At 42.3% G+C, this 18,971-nt stretch overlaps 1 protein-coding gene across 4 annotated transcripts in view; it reads right to left on the reverse strand.

The window, feature by feature from the left end:
- The window catches only part of celsr2 (cadherin, EGF LAG seven-pass G-type receptor 2), a 77,067-nt gene that overhangs the window by 45,426 nt on the left and 12,670 nt on the right, over window positions 1–18,971 (reverse strand). The gene's annotated exons all lie outside the window — the stretch shown is intronic.

Below are 18,971 nucleotides of genomic sequence, written 5' to 3' on the forward strand. Positions count from 1 at the left end.
TTTTTTCTGGATATATAAGAGGCTTAGATGGTGGGAGTGGCAGGAGGCTTGGCAATCAATGCGACTGGGTTCAATCCGGGTAAGACATTTTTAGAGGCCCCCCATCTTGCCAGCGGAGAGAATTTAGCAGTTTTCAAGATTGTTTCCTGCAATTCTACACATTTTGCCATGACCAATGCAATGTTCTTATGCTCAAACATTTTGACAAAATCAACAAGGGTCCCAATTTTTCAATTCTCCCGAACTGTTTAGCTTTTATTTTGGTCATTGTTAGTTGTCAAAGATTATATTATATATAAAAAAAGGAAAGTACCTAGAAGAGCTAATACACCTATCTGGTTTATACTGAAAGCATTTTTCCATCACCAAAATGTATAATAAACAATTTTTTAACTCAGTTTTTTGCATGTATTCACAACACAGATATCCATCTCCCTGCATCCAAAGGGTTAATAAGATAAGGCTATTCAGTTGTCTGTATAATGAGCTATACACATCTGAAATGTCCTTTCCCCTTCACATACAAGGACAGCTCATCCTTCTCTAGCCTTTACTACTGTTGTTTGAAACGCCATCCTATCAATTCCTTCCTACGGCCTTGCATTACAAAATACATCTCAGCCCACAATTATCCAATACCTTATATACTTCAAACCCTATTGAGTGATTCCTTTAGTAAGCTGATGTGCAGAACTCATTCCAGTTACTGTAAACCACATTGACAATACAGAGGAAAACTTCTTAAAGAAAATATAATCTTGAGGACTGCACAGTGAGTGAAATAATGAAGGGAAAAAAACCCAGACAGACTCATCAGAAATAACAAGAAACAAAAAGTGGAGTAACAAGTAAGCCATGTCGCTAACAAGCAGAGAAGTCCCATCAATTTTAAAGGATCCTCTCATCAAGAGAACTTACACAACATCAGTGCTAGCATTGAAAAAAGACATGGGCTGAACCTGAACCATATCACAGGTAGCTATAACCTAGGTCTCCATTAAAAATGGATGCCTTCAGGCTGCAAATGTATTTAAAGAGCAGAATTATATTTTTATTTTATTATTTTTTTACCGTTATTTTACCAGGTAAATTGACTGAGAACACGTTCTCATTTGCAGCAACGACCTGGGGAGTAGTTACAGGGGAGAGGAGGGGGATGAATGAGCCAATTGTAAACTGGGGATTATTAGGTGACCATGATGGTTTGAGGGCCAGATTGGGAATTTAGCCAGGACACCGGGATTAACACCCCTACTTATACGATAAGTGCCATGGGATCTTTAATGACCTCAGAGAGTCAGGACACCCGTTTAACGTCCCATCCGAAAGACGGCACCCTACACAGGGCAGTGTCCCCAATCACTGCCCTGGGGCATTGGGATATTTTTTAGACCAGAGGAAGGAGTGCCTCCTACTGGCCCTCCAACACCACTTCCAGCAGCATCTGGTCTCCCATCCAGGGACTGACCAGGACCAACCCTGCTTAGCTTCAGAAGCAAGCCAGCAATGGTATGCAGGGTGGTATGCTGCTGGCTAAATACATAATGTATTCTGTTGTTCAGAACTCCCTGATAGTAGCGGTACGTGGATACAATCACTGGGGAAGCCAAGGAAAGAAATGCTATATTACAACCGGTGTTATGATAATTGCGTTGTTTGTTCTATAACCTGTTAGTTCATATGCCTTGACACAACAAGTACAAATCCCTATCTCCATCCATGGCTAACTTAGGAAAGGGACGATTTTAGATAGCTAGCCACCGGAGGACAACACAAGATGCAACAATTAAAGTTTTCTGTCAATGACATTTGGCTTCTGATGTAATTGGTGTGAAGCCAAATCCAAAACGGGCTTCCCTTTTTTTTGGTGCGCCAAGACCCTTCACAGCTGAGCTTACTCAGTTTAGCTCAACGTTGATGGGCTATTATTTTATTTTTTTAATTATCAAGAGAAGCCAAATGATCGCTGGCTTCCCTTGCATTCAATGCTACGAGCAGCAACAATGTCATACTTTTTGTGATCAGACAGCATCAGATAGATGGGCTACACACAGAGACAAAAGCGGGGCTGTTTCATTCGCTCGGATGCTTTCTCCGGTGAGATACATTCAGCCTCTTGCGAATTGAAGGACATTTATGAAACACAGAGAGATGAAAGAAATGTTTTTCTCTTGGTCCATTTTTTTGGGGAAACCTGGCTTCCTTGGCATGTGTGAATACATGCCTCTGCTCCTGACAAGTCAACATGATCCCAGTTCAGGAATCATAAGTTAGACAATCACGGCCCTCTCCAACATCATCCAACCATCTCCTCTCACCATCTCAAACAGACTCTGTGGTTGAGGCATTTGTAAGGATTTGTAGGTAATACATTTATACAACGTATTACTGGTGTTATTGATGTTTTCTGTTACAGTATCATCCCGTCTCCTGTCTCCGTCTGTCTGGATCTCTGTGAAAATCAATAGATAAAATTGTCCAAAAAAAGATCTGAAACCAATCCTATTCTTGACTCTGTTATACATTTTATCTACAGCGTTGTGTGTTTAAGGTCACCAGAGAGAGAGAGGGTTTATTTGTAGCAGTGTTTGCTAGTCTGTTGCCTGAAGGGCAAACATAAAACACGCCTAATCAAATCAAACCTGTCGTGAAAACAAGCCCCAGCCTCTTCCCTTTCCACTGTAATCAATAGTCTCTTTGTCTGGGGGCTCTGGATGTGGGCCAGAGAACAGAACCCCTCAGCTGAGCTTTGGTGGAGGAGAGAACCCAACCAACTACACAAACAGGCAGCAACACTGTGGCAGCTAACAGATCCCAGGCTGGCACAGGGCATGTTTAAACACCCAGCGCCAAAATGAGAGAGAAAGCGGGAAGAGAGTAGAGAAGCGAGGAGCAGAGAGAAAGGAAGACTGAGCAGCATGTCTGACACTGCTTTAATCCTTCTGCTGCCAGTCAAGCCACTCCCGCACTGAGCAGAGTGAACAGAGCTGGAGGGAGGACTGGGAAGGGGCACTTCTCTCTCAGACACACATATCTGTGTTGTCTGTGCACACAGAAAGGTATACACACAGAAACAAATTGGTGAGGAGAACGTGTCAGAGGGACATTAAAAATGGAAAACAGTCAGATGCTTTGGGAAAGAGGGGCAAAGCCATGGCAAGGAGATTCAATTTAACATTTCATCTGGGGAGATGAAAGTAGTGCCTCGGTGCCTTTTCCACACAGGCTTAGGCTTATACCACATCACACAGGCTTATACCACATCCTATCCTTCAAGTCAACGTAGTGACGAGTGGCACCAGTGCCATCTTTATCATGACAGCACTGAGCTCATCACAATTCAGCAAACTCATCCTTAAACGTGGCAATTCACATCTTGCTTTCGCTTTTTGACATTTGCATGCCGAATCATATGTTACATGTCAGTCAGAAGACCTTCAGCAGCTTTGATAAGTTGCATAATTGAAAAAGAAAGTAATATTTTAAATACGTCACATAATTAGCCTATTTAAGTATATACAGTTGAAGTCGGAAGTTTACATACACCTCAGCCAAATGCATATAAACTCAGTTTTTCACAATTCCTGACATTTGATCCTAGTAAAAATTCCCTGTCTTAGGTCAGTTAGGATCACCACTTGATTTTAAGAATGTGAAATGTCAGAAAAACAGTAGAGAGAATGATATATTTCAGCTTTTAATTCTTTCATCACATTCCCAGTTGGTCAGAAGTTTACATACACTCAATTAGTATTTGGTAGCATTGCCTTTACATTGTTTAACTTGGGTCAAACGTTTCCAGTAGCCTTCCACAAGCTTCCCACAATAAGTTGGGTGAATTTTGGCCCATTCCTCCTGACAGAGCTGGTGTAACTGTCACGTTCGTCGTTACATGAAAGAGGACCAAGGCGCAGCGTGATATAAATACATTCTTCTCTTTATTAGAAGACAAACGAAACGAACACTATACAAACTAAATCAAAACAACAAACAGACGAACGTGAAGCAATACAAACAATAAGTGCATACACTTACACATATAGACAATCACCCACAACCTACCTAATGACTATGGCTGCCTAAATATGGCTCCCAATCAGAGACAACGATAGACAGCTGTCTCTAATTGAGAACCAATCTTGGCAACCATAGACTTACATAAACACCTACAATGAACACAACCCCATGAACTCTACAAACACCCCCTAGACAATACAAACACCCTAGACGAGACAAAAACACACAAACATCCCCCATGTCACACCCTGACCTAACTAAAATAATAAAGAAAACAAAGATAACTAAGGCCAGGGCGTGACAGTAACTGAGTCAGCTTTGTAGGCCTCCTTGCTCGCATACGCTTCTTCAGTTCTGCCCACAAATTTTCAATAGGATTGAGGTCAGGGCTTTGTTATGGCCACTCCAATACCTTGACTTTGTTGTCCTTAAGCCATTTTGCCACAACTTTGGAAGTATGCTTGGGGTCATTGACCATTTGGAAGACCCATTTGCGACCAAGTTTTAACTTCCTGACTGATGTCTTGAGATGTTGCTTCAATATATATATAATTTTCCTACCTCATGATGCCATCTATTTTGTGAAGTGCACCAGTCCCTCCTGCAATACTTATTTTGCACCATAATTTGCAAATTAATTCATAAAAAAATCCTACAATGTGATTTTCTGGATTTTTTTTTCTCATTTTGTCTGTCATAGTTGAAGTGTACCTATGATGAAAATTACAGGCCTCTCTCATCTTTTTAAGTGGGAGAACTTGCACAATTGGTGGCTGACTAAATACTTTTTTGCCCCACTGTAGATACTTTTGTACCCGTTTCCTCCAGCATCTTCACAAGGTCCTTTGCTGTTGTTCTGCGATTGATTTACACTTTTCACACCAAAGTACGTTCATCTCTAGGAGACAGAACGCATCTCCTTCCTGAGCGGTATGGCGGCTGCGTGGTCCCATGGTGTTTATATGTGCGTACTATTGTTTGTACAGATGAACGTGGTACCTTCAGGCTTTTTGAAATTACTCCCAAGGATTAACCAGACTTGTGGAGGTCTACACATTTTTTCCCCTGAGGTCTTGGCTGATTTCTTTTGATTTTCTCATCATGTCAAGCAAAGAGACACTGAGTTTGAAGGTAGGCCTTGAAATACATCCACAGGTACACCTCCAATTGACTCAAATTATGTCAATTAGCCTATCAGAAGCTTCTAAAGCCATGACATCATTTTCTGGAATTTTCCAAGCTGTTTAAAAGGCACAGTCAACTTAGTGTATGTAAACGTCTGACCCACTGGAATTGTGATACAGTGAATTATAAGTGAAATAATCTGTCTGTAAACAATTGTTGGAAAAATTACTTGTGTCATGCACAAAGTAGATGTCTGAACCGACTTGCCCAAACAATAATTTGTTAACAAGGAATTTGTGGAGTGGTTGAAAAACTTGTTTTAATGACTTGTATGTAAACTTTCGACTTCAACTGTAAGCCTAGTTGCCTATAAATACTCCTTCAGAATTCACCACGATAATATAAAGCAAGATAATAGCGTATCACTTATTTTCAAGCCTGGCATTTTAGGATTCCTTTTTTCTTTGCCCATCATCACAGGCAGTCATGTAGCCACTGATCCCCAAATGGAGCAAGAGCCAGAAAATAGGAAAACAAAACACATGGAATTGAGAAGCTTAAAGTTTAGGCTACGTATCAGGAGAGCAGACATTCCCTTAATTATGTTCTCTGCCATGTGGCATTCTTGGATGAAGGCTTGGGCAGAGGTCCATGACAGACAAAGAGACTTGGAAACAGTATGCGAGGAGAATCTGCTCTTTAATAGAAATCAGACCGTCCTTCAAAAAGGGGTGCCTCTGTAGAGAAGGAAGCTCTGCTTTAGGAGTGGAGGTTGTTGCTGGGAAAAGGGGGTGGGGGTGGGGGGCAGAAAGGATGGTGAAGGGACAAGGTGCCAGCTCTGGAGTGTGACAGCCCTGCCAGCCCTATGGCTGACCCCCCCATGGCCTCTGTGTGCCAGGAATGCTCTCAGCAGAGAAGTGGCGCCAGGGAGAGATTAAACACACACTGAGCCTGTATGAGCGCCAGGCCACCACTGTGTGTGTGTGTGTGTGTGTGTGTGTGTGTGTGTGTGTGTGTGTGTGTGTGTGTGTGTGTGTGTGTGTGTGTGTGTGTGTGTGTGTGTGTGTGTGTGTGTGTGTGTGTGTGTGTGTGTGTGTGTGTGTGTGTGTGTATGTATATATATGACAAGATTAAGACAAAGCGTCATTGGTAACACAGTCCGCCAGACTCTAAATACAGTACAGTGAACTCTTCAGGGATCAAGCTATTCCGATAATGTTGCTGTAAATCTAGATCCCATTTATCATTTGATTATGTCAGAGTGTGAAATCCTTTTCTAATACTGTCCCTATTCAGTTCAGATCCCAAACTATTATACATGACATACACATGACTTTATGTGATAGTTTACACACACCCTGACCTATATCAACCCTGGGAAAAGCTCTTAATCTGATAGCCTGAGGGTGGGACAATAGAGGACCTCTCCACTTTATGGGAGATGTAGACCATACACGCCCAAAAATGCTAACCTCCACTGTTATTGTGAGAGGTTAGCATGTCTTGGGGGTATGATATTTGTGTGTCCAATTTACTCACTCATCTTTACTTATAATTCATTCAGGATTATCTGTAATCATGGTAGCATCCACATTAATATAGAAGTGTTTAGAAACATATTCTATTCTTATTTTCAATAAAAAGTGGCTCCAAAATGACACAATACATTATTTAACATTCATTTATATTGGGCACAACAGAGTGCTGGAGTACAGAGTCAAAAACGAAAATTGTTCACTGTCCCAATACTTTGAGTGCACTGTACATCTGTTTAAACTTCTGTTCACTGGAATATGTCATCTATAAAAAAGAGACTGCTTCGCAGAAAACATCCAGTCCCAAATCAAAATCTCTAGTCATTATTGTCTACTGTTGACATGCTTGCTACTGTAAACTTACAGTGTGTGTGGGCTTACACATACAGCAGAGAACGTTCTCAGGCTGGGGACTTTGGGAGGCAGATAGACAACTTTCATTGTCTAAAATATTAATAGAATCCTGTTTCCAACCATCTGGTAAATGTTTAATGGCACAGATTCAGCTCCCTTTGGTGCATTACTAAAGAAATGTCACCTCAACACAATGAAAAGGCTAGAAAGGATTGGATGACTTCCACCATCTGTAGCCAACACCATGATAAAATTACAGTTTGGGTCAGTTGAGCCTAGCCTGGGTGCCAGCCTGTTAGGCAGCAAGTAGGCAGTCATGGCTACTGGCTCGCATGACAATTCAAAAAAAGTGTATTGAAAATGTGCAAAGAATTGAAATGATTTGTGGAATTTGATTGAGTTGACGCTCAACGTAGCTACAAATGTTGACAGTTTAAGTTTCCTGGATGAAATTGAAGTACAGTAAGGGGCAGAAGCAGAGAGAGGGAGAGCTTGAGATACATACCAGAGAAAACTGGAGAAAAAAAGGGAGAGATGGGGACAAGAGGAGAGGTAGAGACTGAGAAAGAGAGATGGAGACAGAGAGGACGAGAGTGTGAGACAACAGAGAAGCTCTTGAAGGAGTGTGCCCGGCCTAATTCGAGCACAGTGCTCTATGTCACCGGTGCCCAAAAAATGCCAGCCGAGTCACAGTGGATCAGGATCATGTGGGCAGTCACCACAACACTGAGGACAGAGATGTCCCCTATAGCGCGTCCATCCCTCTGCCCTATCCGTTTCTTTCTAAAAAAACAAACAGACACATTGGGATAAATGTTTACGTACATGTACATTATATGACACTCCAAAGATGGAGACAAGACAGCAACTGTTGTTAGTCTCCAGCTCCTGTAGAGGTCATACACTTAGCATAAAAGACAACCACATCAGTACCATTAATCATCATTGCTATAACTCTTATATTAATAGCACCTTTTAACCTGGTCTCAAAGCTGTTATTCATCACACTGCTGTCATTATATACAGTAGGAATGTGCGAGTGTAAGCCAGGCATTACATTGCATGTGCTGATCTAGGGCAGAGTGGGGCTGTGTCAAGCAGCAGATGTTTGTTCCAGTAGAGACGAGTGCCATGGCAGAGCAGAAGGTACCTCAGGGTTAGTGGGTAATGAGGTTGAGCAGAGACACAGCCCAGAATCTTGGTTATTTCAACACCAGCAGATAGAGTATGTGCAGCACGTTCAGTGCCAACTGACTACATCAAAGCCACGGTCCCATTTCCAAGTTCAATAGAGAGCAAGGTCATAAATTAGTAATCTGCTCGGAGAGAAAAAAGGCTATAGATATCTTCACACCCTCTAAAATCGCAATCGCCAAGCTGTTCTATAAACTATTGCATTTCTGTTACGGCTGCTAGTTTGTTTATATCAACGTAGGAACATCAAAATTCCCCGATGGAACTTGTTATTGTACAGTTTGAATAAGGGGCGCGCCGTGTGAACTCTTGCACAGATCATCATTTCAGAGGCAATTTGTGTAACCCTCATTTCTGACGCTTCGTGTAATACCAAGTGCTGACCAACCATTAAACAACGAAGTCTGAAATTTCTTTGTACACACACTTATCTTGACAACAAACCAGACTGTGTGTGACCTTGGGATCACACAGTTTCATTGGGGGAGACACCTGGATCTACACAGTTCAATCTAATTAATATGAAGTGGGAAGGGCTGGGGCAACTAACGTATAACTGTAACTGACATGTATGGATAATATACAGTGGGGAGAACAAGTATTTGATACACTGCCGATTTTGCAGGTTTTCCTACTTACAAAGCATGTAGAAGTCTGTAATTTTTATCATAGGTACACTTCAACTGTGAGAGACGGAATCTAAAACAAAAATCCAGAAAATCACATTGTATGATTTTTAAAGTAATTAATTTGCATGTCCTAACCGACTTGCCAAACTATAGTTTGTTAACAACAAATGTGTGGAGCGATTGAAAAATTAGTTTTAATAACTCCAACCTAAGTGCATGTAAACTTCCAAATTCAACTGTAGGACTGGTGGAGTTGTCACACACACAGCAAACAAAACCATATGGAAATGTTCTACCCAACATTACAACCAACTAATTGGAACATCACCGCAAGAATGGAAAAGGAAAGTGGAAGGGGGGAAAAGGAAGGAACTTGTTTGTCTGCCCTGCATTAAAGAACATAATTGGTTAAAGAAAATTGTGATAAATAAAAAGTATACCAGTTTCATTTAAGGACCAAAAAATGTACAGCCGTGCCATATACAGTAGATTACAAAATAGTTGGGAAGAGATTTTTGACTTACCGATTCCATGGCACATGGTTTATAAAATGATACGCAAAACGACGCCTGATTCAAAACTTAGAATTTTACAATTTAAATTATACAAAATTCTTGCAACCAATAGAATGTTATTTACTTTTCTCTGTATATATCAACAATGTAGCTAATGCTGTGGGTGATTCGCTGATCCACCTCTACGCAGACAACACCATTCTGTATACATCTGGCCCTTCTTTGGACACTGTTAACAAACCTCCAAATGAGCTTCAATGCCATACAACACTCCTTCCGTGGCATCCAACTGCTCTTAAACGCTAGTAAAACCAAATGCATGCTTTTCAAACGTTCGCTGCTCACACCCGCCCGACCGACTAGCATCACTACTCTGTTCGGTTCTGACCTAGAATATGTGGACAACTACAAATACCTAGGTGTCTGGCTAGACTGTAAACTTTCCTTCCAGACTCATATTAAACATCTCCAATCCAAAACCAAATCTAGAATTGGCTTTCTATTTCGCAACAAAGCCTCCTTCACTCACGGCGCCAAACTTACCCTCGTAAAACTGACTATCCTACCGATCCTCGACTTTGGCGATGTCATCTACAAAATAGCTTCCAATACTCTACTCAGCAAACTGGATGCAGTCTATTACAGTGCCATCCGTTTTGTTACCAAAGCCCCTTATACCACCCACCACTGCGACCTGTATGCTCTAGTCGGCTGGCCCTCGCTATAGATTCCGACTCCAGACCCACTGGCTCCAGGTCATCTACAAGTCTATGCTAGGTAAAGCTCCGCCTTATCTCAGCTCACTGGTCACGATAACAACACCAACCCGTAGCATGCGCTCCAGCAAGTATATCTCACTGGTCATCCCCAAAGCCAACACCTCGTTTGGCCGCCTTTCCTTCCAGTTCTCTGCTGCCAGTGACTGGAACGAATTGCAAAAATCGCTGAAGCTGGAGACTTATATTTCCCTCACTAACATTAAACATCAGCTATCTGAGCAGCTAACCGATCGCTGCAGCTGTACATAGTCCATCGGTAAATAGCCCACCCAATCTACCTACCTCATCCCCATATAGTTTTTATTTACTTTTCTGCTCTTTTGCACACCAGTATCTCTACTTGCACATCATAATTTGCTCATCTATCACTTGAGTGTTAATCTGCTAAATTGTAATTACTTCACTACTACGGCCTATTTATTGCCTTACCTCCTCACGCCATTTGCACACACTGTATATAGACTTTCTTTTTTTCTATTGTGTTATTGACTGTACGCTTGTTTATTCCATGTGCAACTCTATGTTGTTGTTTGTGTCGCACTGCTTTGCTTTATCTTGGCCAGGTCGCAGTTGTGAATGAGAACTTGTTCTCAACTAGCTTACCTGGTTAAATAAAGGTGAAATAAAAAAATAAAAATAATTATATGGGGGATACAACCTTTCCAGCTCTGCAAATTTTGCGGCGAAGAGACAGAATCATTAGATAATTTGTTTGGTACTGTCCATATGTAGCTTGTTTTAGGTCACAGCTCCAGGAACCCTGCAGATAGCACTACTGGGTGATCTGAAAAGTCATAGTCAAATCGATCAATAATAATAATAATAAAAATAAATACTTTTAAAAATATATATATTTTCAATTTACTATCTGTAGAAACAATGAGAGTAGAAAGGTTCAGAACTTTTGTGAAACATCACAGCACAGTTGAAAAATATATGGAAAATAGAAATCCAATATGGATGGTGTTAGGAGATAGATGGAAGGGGTTGATTGGAGCTGAAAGTTGGGATTAATAACAACCAATAACAAGATATCTAATGTAAAACATACTGTGCCGTAAAAAGTATATAGGTTCAGAACTTTAGTGAAAGAGCACAGTTTGAAAAGATATGGCAAATAGAAATCAAACCCGATGGACATCAGAAATAGATGGAAGAGGTTGAGGGTAGAGGAAACACAGGAGGAAAACCAAACAAAATAGAACTATTGTAAAATAGACTGTGTCTATAAAATGTATATAGTATGTATAAGCTGGAAGTAGAGGCCTAAGCATTGTTGTTCACTAGTTTACTCCAATGAGGGGAGGGGTGGTAGGGTTAGAAAGTAAAACCTTTTTTCATGTAAAAACGAACTACTAAATCATGGGTACACTCGCAATGGCTGCATGGTATTGTAATGCAATAATTTCCATGGTAACATAAAATGTTCATTAAAATGTCAACTGATTTTTGTAACGTCAGTTGAGTTGAATCACCAAATCACAGCACATATTTAAGTGATAATGCCCGATAAACTGGTGTTTGGAGGATATATTGGCAGGGGTGTTAGGCCCGAGATGAAGTCAATGCCGGCAAACCGTGCCAATATATCCTCCAAACGACCGCATTATAACTTTTATACAATGGGTTACCAACCTATTCAAATAATGATTTACATATTTTCATTAAAAACGTTATTTTTATTAATTTATTCATACTATTTTATCCTTCCACAAGATATAGTCCCGACACAAATCTAGGGTTGTTACCCAAGCCGGCTGTTCGTTTGTTCTATTGGTTCGGTTGCCAGAAACGCAACCCATTAGTTCAGTCTTTTTGTTCTGTATCTATGAACGCGACCCAGACATTCGTTCTAAATGTTCCCTTTCCATACTGGCTGGCAACGTTCTTATCCCTTGCTTGCTTGCTAGCTAGCTAGCTAGCCAACAATGACCAATTTACAGTCACAGCAAACGTCAAAAAGAATAGTGACATTTATTTGGATACATCCATAACAATGAGCTAATGAGGCGCAATTTCAACTGGCATAGAAAATGTGCTCTCTCTTCAGGACACTTGAGGAGCTAGCCAACAACACAGCTAACACAATCACTTAACACTGAAGCTGTAAAGACTACTAACTAGCTCCACTTCATTTAATTTGAGCTTTTTTCAATTGAAATTTCTTTGTATATATATATTCATAAAAATGATGCAAGCCTATTCATGATTTCGACTGGCTGAGAAACGATATCTGCCTATCTGTCTCATTCCGACTCCAGACCCCTACACATTCATTACTAAGGGACAGCTGGAGATGGATTTTGAATATTGAAACAATGTTGCAAATGTCAAAGAGACAGACAGCAAGGTGTATCAAATCTCTGCTGTTGAAAACTAAATGTTAGTCTAAAATAAATGTGAGATAATGTCTAGATGCTTTTTATAATGGCGATCAAGTTTATAAATAGCATGGCTGGGCTGATGCGACAGTGGATTGCGCAGTCAGATGGAACAGAGTAAATAGGCATTTTAACGTCATAGATTTAGCCAGCGGTAAATTGTGGAATAGACAATTATGGCATTGAAGCTCGTCAGCATTCAGGATTAGACCCACATGTTGTATAATGACAGATACACTTCCGGCTTTTACTTCCTACTTTGCTCCTCGCAATGGCAGCCAGTCTACCCAATATGCCATCATTATTGACTTGAATGGGGACGCCCGTTCTATTCATTCTACTTCTATGCAGTCAGAAGCAGAGGAGAGTCAAAACGAAATGTTATTTTTTTTATATTGAAACTTTTATTAAGGTCACGGCAGTCATTTGGCTGTCCAATAACCATCATCCAAAATTCAATGACAGTCACAGCCCTAGACATAGCTGACCTAGGACCACTGTGGTAATTAAATACATTCATTAGAGGGACTTTTGCACTTGGATGACCCTGGATAATTCATTACAGTTATTAAAGCTTCCTCAGGCTTGGGATTGTGGTAGTCATGGAACAGATTTGTTCTGCCAGCACCTTGACAGGATTATATGGCCCTCCTTCCAGTGGCCATTCATTACAGTCAAGTGCAATCAAAAGAGAGACCTACCTTTACAAAAATATGTGTCAGTGCACAGCCACATCAAAGTGGAGGCATGCCATAGTCCATGAGGTTGAGTCTGTATGAAGTAGGCTACCTTTGAATTATCCACTCAGAGATGTTGGTGCCATGGACATGGAATTGTGTAAAAGACAGACTGGAACGTTCAACATAAAATAAAGATTGGTTTCTAAAAAGGTTTGCTGGAGTTTCAGGAATTGAGGTTTACAAGGTGAAATCGACAAAAAGGGAAGTTAACAAGTTTAAATGAGAGTATTTTGAAGCCTGGTCGAGGTTGCCTAGGGTTTCATGGGAACTAAATTCAGTTCTCTTCCACCTGAACAGAACACTGACATACAGGACCAGAGAGCTCTCAGCAGGAAAGCAGGCCTAATCCACTGCTACAAGCCAATCAGCAAGCAGGGATCACAGTCCAATCAGAATTCCATCAAAGGAGTGGGGAAGTCAGTCCTCTGTAGACATTAGTGGGGTTCACCTGGGTTAAAGATTTGGGGAGGAGCAGCCGAGCAAGAGTTTACCACATGCTGCTATTGTAGACGGGGCATTTTAGCAGGGTAGGAGTTGGGAGGTTTAAATCTCTGAGTGTGGGAGTAGTAAAACCAGCAAGAGAGCCATTTGTTAGATCATGCTAATCAGTGGGCTAGGTCGCTCATTAAATCAGCCGAGCATGCTCGCTTAGTGATGTTCTTTTAATTAAAAAGCTGATATTTGAAATCCTGGCGATCAAAAGGAAAAAGTGGCTCTTGAGAACATATTAAAACGTCATTGGGGAATGTGCTGGATGAATTAACCAGGGCTGAAACATGAAACAGGCTGCGGTCGCTGCCTGCCAGCCTACATGGTGGTTAGTTAGTTGGGGGTGGGGGTTGCGACTTGGGGAGGGATGGAGCGAGGGAGGGGGAGTACTTGATGCTTTGCTCCAGTCACTCCTCTCCCATCCCCCACTGCATGATCCTCCGCAGGACCAGCAACGGCCAAAGCGACACTCCCCTTCTGGATACAGTCCCCCTAACGCTCCCCCACCAGGCAGGCGACCAGACCCCCTTCCAAACAACGGTTCACGTCACCATCTTTACTGTCCGCATTTCCACAATCCTCCTCAAGACCTCACCCTCATCACATCCAATGAGAGGCTGTCTGACAACCCTGTAATGGACTGAATGAAGCTCAGACAACAAAGCATGATAGCTGATTTAATTCTCTAAGCTCCCACAATATTGTCCATTATACAACACCAAGTGCACAATGAACCAAGAACGGAAGCAGAGGCAGTTAACTGCCACCTCAATGTAGACATCTGACTCAGAGACCAAACAGTCAAACCATATGAGCTCTGGAGGAATGGGAGAGTATAAAAATTATTTTAAAACTTTTGGAATTGTTCACACTTTCTACACTAACGTAACTGTGGCTTGGATCACTAACTAAAGCATACATTATCCTGTAAGGAGGGCAGATTGGTGATTGTCCAAAACCAATGTGCCCTTGGCCTCCAGCAGCATGAAGGGGTTAATGGCTTGGTCCCATTGTTGGGAGACATCTGCTGTATGATTAACATGAGCACTTCATATATCACACAGCGAGCCCACGTAGCCCCTCTGTGTTACTGAGGAGGGGTGATCGTGGGGAGAGCATGTTCTAACGCCTACGCAACACATTTGATATTATTCATCTCAGAATGATGTAAAGCCAATTAAATTGCACAAAATTAATTCATTTGTTCGACTGTATCATAAAATGACTGATGAATGCGGACAAATCTTCTTACTACACAATAAAACTTAACAGTTGCCAAATGGATTAGTCATCTTTGTTCTGTGTCAGCGTGCACGTACGTGTACATAAGAATGGTCTAAAATGAGGGGTTATACAGTGCCTTCGGTAAGTGTACATACCCCTTGACTTATTCCAAATGTGTTACAGCCTGAATTCAAAATGGATGACTTTTTTTCTATCACACATCTACACACATTACTGCATAATGACAAAGTAATTTATTTATTTTTTAATTGCAAAATGTATTGAAAATGAAATGCTGAAATATAATTTACACAAGTATTCCCACCGCTGAGTCAGCTGAGTCAACACGTTACAATCACAGGTTTTTCTTGGTATGTCTAAGAGCTTTGCACACCTGGATTGTACAATATTTGCACATTATTATTCAAGCTCTGTCAAGTTAGTTGTTGATAATTGCAAGACAGTCATTTTCAAGTCTTGCCAAGCTGATTTAAGTCAATACTGTAACTAGGCCACTCAGGAACATTCAATGTGGTCTTGGTAAGCAACTCCAGTGTAGATTTGGCTTGTGTTTTAGGTTATTGTCCTGATGAAAGGTGAATTTGTCTCCCAGTGTCTGTTGGGAAGCAGACTGAACCAGGTTTTCCTTTAGGATTTTGCCTGTGCTTAGTCTATTATTTTTACCCCAAAAAAACTCCCTAGTCCTTGCTGATGTCAAGCATACCCATAACATGATGCCGTCACCACCATGATTGAAAAATATGAAGAGTGGTACTCGGTGATGTGTTGTATTTGCCCCAAACATAAGACCTTGTATTCAGGAAATAGTGAATTTCTTTGCAACATTTTGTTGCAGTTTTACTGTAGTGCATTATGGTAAACAGATTTCTTCTACACAGGCTTCCTTCTTTTCACTTTGTCATTTAGGTTAGTATTGTGGAGTAACTACAATGTTGTTGATCCATCCTCAGTAACTGTTTTAAAGTCACTATTGGCCTCATGGTGAAATCCCTGAGCGGTTTTCTTCCTCTCCGGCAACTGAGTTATCAAATCAAATTTTATTGGTCACATACACATGGTTATCAGATGGTAATGCGAGTGTAGCGAAATGCTTGTGCTTCTAGTTCTGACAGTGCAGTAATATTTTAACAATTCCACAACAACTACCTTATACACACAAATGTAAAGGGATGGAATAAGAATATGTACATATACATAAATGGATGAGCGATGGCCGAGCGGCTTAGGCAAGATGCAATAGATGTTATGAAATACAGTATATACACATGAGATGAGTGATGTATGATATGTAAACATTATTAAACTGGCATTATTTAAAGTGACTAGTGATCCATTTATTAAAGTGGCCAATGATTTGAGTCTATGTAGGCAACAGCCTCTCCGAGTTAGTGATTGCTGTTTAGCAGGCCTTGAGATATAAGCTGTTTTTCAGTCTCTCGGTCAAAGATTTGATGCAGCTGTACTGACCTCGCCTTCTGGATGGTAGCGGGGTGAACAGGCAGTGGCTTGGGTGGTTGTCCTGCATGATCTTTTTGGCCTTCCTGTGACATCGGGTGCAGGTAGTTTGCCTCTGGTGATGCGTTGTGCAGACCACACCACCCTCTGGAGAGCCTCCCCTCTCTCCACTGGCTCGCGGGTGTTTGTTGACTCCAACCCTATTACGGGGGCTGAGTCACCGGCTTACTGGTGCTCGTCCATGCCGTCCCTAGGAGGGGTGCTTCACTTGAGTGGGTTGAGTCACTGACGTGATCTTCCTGTCCGGGTTTGGCGCCCCCTCGGGTTCATGCCGTGGGGGAGATCTTTGTGGGCTATACTCGGCCTTGACTCAGGGTAGTAAGTTGGTAATTTGAAGATATCCCTCTAGCGGTGAGGGGGCTGTGCTTTGGCAAAGCGGGTGGGGTTATATCCTGCCTGGTTGGCACTGTCCGGGGGTATCGTCGGATGGGGCCACAGTGTCTCCCGACCCCTCCTGTCTCAGCCTCCAGCATTTATGCTGCAATAGTTTGTGTCGGGGGGCTAGGATCAGTCTGTTATATCTGGAGTATTTCTCCTGTCTTATCCGGTGTCCTGTGTGAAGTTCTCTCTCTCTCGACTACCTAGCCTGATGACTCCTTGCAGTCCCCAGTCAACCTGGTCATGCTGCTGCTCCAGTTTCAACTGTTCTGCCTGTGGCTATGGAACCCTGACTTGTTCATCGGATGTGCTACCAGGTCCCGGACCTGCTGTTTTTGATTTTCTCTCACTCCGAATGATCGGCTATGAAAAGCCAACTGACATTTACTCCTGAGGTGCTGACCTGTTGCACCCTCTAGAACCACTGTGATTATTATTATTTGACCCTGCTGGTCATCTATGAACGTTTATAACAGTACGTGGCCAAGATGTTCAATCTCCACTCGGCACAGCCAGAAGAGGACTGGCCACCCCTCAGAACATGGATCTTCTCTAGGTTTCTTCCTAGGTTCCTGCCTTTCTAGGGAGTTTTTCCTAGCCGTTTCAGGTTTTTAGGCTAGGTTTCTGTATAGCACTGCGCAACATCGGCTGACGCAAAAAGGGCTTCATAAATAAATTTGATTGATTGATTGTGGTTGATGGTGGTGCAGTTGTCGTACCAAGTGGTGATACAGCCCGAAAGGATGCTCTCAATTGTGCATCTGTAAATTTTTGTGAGGGTTTAGGTGACAAGCCAAATTTCTTCAGCCTCCTGAGGTTGCAGAGGTGCTGTTGCGACTTCAACACACTGTGTGTGGGTTGACCATTTCAGTTTGTCCGTGATGTGTACGCCAAGGAACTTAAAACGTTCCACCTTCTCCACTGCTCTCCTGTTGATGTGGATAAGGGGGTGCTCCCTCTGCTGTTTCCTGAAGTCCACAATCATCTCCTTTGCTTTGTTGATGTTTAGGGAGAGGTCCTTTTCTGGACACCACACTCTGGGTGCCCTCACCTCCTGTAGGCTGTCTCGTCATTGTTGGTAATCAAGCCCACTACTGTAGTGTCGTCTGCAAACTTGATGATTAAGTTGGAGGTGTGCATGGCCACGAAGTCATGGGTGAACAGGGAGTACAGGAGGGGGCTGAGCACGCACCCTTGTGGGGCCCCAGTGTTGAGGATCAGCGAAGTAGAGATGTTGTTTCCTACCTTTACCACCTGGGGGGCAGCCCGTCAAAAAGTCAAGGTCTCAATTGCAAAGGGTGGGGTTGAGACCCAGGGCCTTAAGCTTGATGATGAGCTTGGAGGATACCATGGTGTTGAATGCTGAGCTGTAGTCAATGAACAGCATTCTTACATAGATATTACTCTTGTCCAGATGGGATAGGGCAGTGTGATGGTGATTGCATCTTCTGTGGACCTGTTGTGGCGATATGCAAACTGAAGTGTGTCTATGGTGGCAGGTAAAGGTGGAGGTGATATGATCCTTGACTAGTCTCTCAAAGCACTTCATGATGACAGAAGTGAGTGCTACTGGGTGATAGTCATTTAGTTCAGTTATCTTTGCCATCTATGGTACAGGAACAATGGTGGCCACCTTGAAGCATGTGGAGACAGCAGACTGGGATAGGGAGCAATTGAATATGTCCGTAAACACACCCGTCAGCTGGTCTGCGCATGCTCTGAGGACACGGCTAGGGATGCCGTCTGGGCCAGCAGCCCTGCGAGGGTTAACAGGTTTAAATGTTTTAGTCATGTCGGGAACGGAGAAGGAGGGGGGGGGGTGGCGCATTCCTTGGTAGCGGGCCTCGACGGTGGCACTGTATTATCCTCAAAGCAGGCAAAGGTGTTTAGTTTGTCTGGAAGCAAGACGTCGGTCTCCGTGATGTGGCTTGTTCTGTTGTTGTAGTCCATAATTGCCTGTAGACCTTGCCACATACGTCTTGTGTATGAGCCGTTGAATTGCGACTCCACTTTGCCCCTATACCGACATTTCGCTTGTTTGATTGCCTTGCGTAGGAAATAACTACACTGTTTAT

This window comes from Salvelinus fontinalis, chromosome 3, assembly GCF_029448725.1.
Source record: "Salvelinus fontinalis isolate EN_2023a chromosome 3, ASM2944872v1, whole genome shotgun sequence".
Taxonomy (NCBI): domain Eukaryota; kingdom Metazoa; phylum Chordata; class Actinopteri; order Salmoniformes; family Salmonidae; genus Salvelinus; species Salvelinus fontinalis.